Below are 1,055 nucleotides of genomic sequence, written 5' to 3' on the forward strand. Positions count from 1 at the left end.
TACTCTCTTAAATTACACACAAATCACGCCATCAGCTTCTACAAGAGCAGAAAATTTTGATTAAATTTTTTTTTTTTTTTGGTTTTTGGGCCACACCCTGTGACGCTCAGGGGTTACTCCTGGCTATGCGCTCAGAAGTCGCTCCTGGCTTCTTGGGGGACCATATGGGACGCCGGGGGATCGAACCGCGGTCCGTCCTAGGCTAGCGCAGGCAAGGCAGGCACCTTACCTCCAGCGCCACCGCCCGGCCCCTTGATTAAATTTTTAAGGCTGTCACTAGGAAATCAAAACCAATTCTAGTCAACTCAAATTCAAAATAAAACCTTACATCGAAGTTGAAATGCAATCGTTAAAAGTGGTGTTACACAATGCTTTGTGAAAGATTGAAAATGTGTTGCAGTGGTCGAGTATGTGCCATACGCACTTAAGACTCAGCACCATCAATAAAGAATTCTTTAATGCTTTTCATTCACACCCAATGGAAATAAATTGTGCTACATTTCTGTGCTGTCTTGTTAAGTGAAACGTCGGAGAAAATAAAAGAACCAAGATTATTATAGATGATTTAGGTAAAATCTTAATATTTCTGATTCAGAGAATGAAGAGTGCAGCAATCCAGAGTGCTCACATTTTTAATCAATCGTGCCTAATTTTAATTTTAAAAAGGAAGTATGTAAGACAGGTACCAAATACCATATCCAGAAGTGGCCTGGAGCAGTCAGGAATAAGCCCTGAACACCAATGGGTGTTGTACGTACACACACACACACACACACACACACACACACACACACACACACACACACACACACACACACACACACACACACACACACAGGAATAAGCCCTGAACACCAATGGGTGTTGTACGTACACACACACACACACACACACACACACACACACCCCAAAAAAGGGGAAAATAAGTTTGATATGTAAAATATTAGTAAGAGTGCTCTCTTTGGCAGCACATTTTCTAAAATTGGGACAATACAGAGAATAATATGGTCCCATGCAAGAATGACACGCAAATTCATGAATCATACCATATATTT

General features: G+C 41.1%; 1 non-coding gene across 1 annotated transcript; it reads left to right on the top strand.

Annotated features, from left to right (window-relative positions):
* The first annotated feature begins 952 nt into the window (after positions 1-952).
* LOC126029711 (U6 spliceosomal RNA) lies at positions 953-1,055 on the top strand. Its single transcript, XR_007503040.1, has one exon. It is a non-coding gene; the product is annotated as a U6 spliceosomal RNA (small nuclear RNA).

Source organism: Suncus etruscus, chromosome 1, assembly GCF_024139225.1.
Source record: "Suncus etruscus isolate mSunEtr1 chromosome 1, mSunEtr1.pri.cur, whole genome shotgun sequence".
Taxonomy (NCBI): domain Eukaryota; kingdom Metazoa; phylum Chordata; class Mammalia; order Eulipotyphla; family Soricidae; genus Suncus; species Suncus etruscus.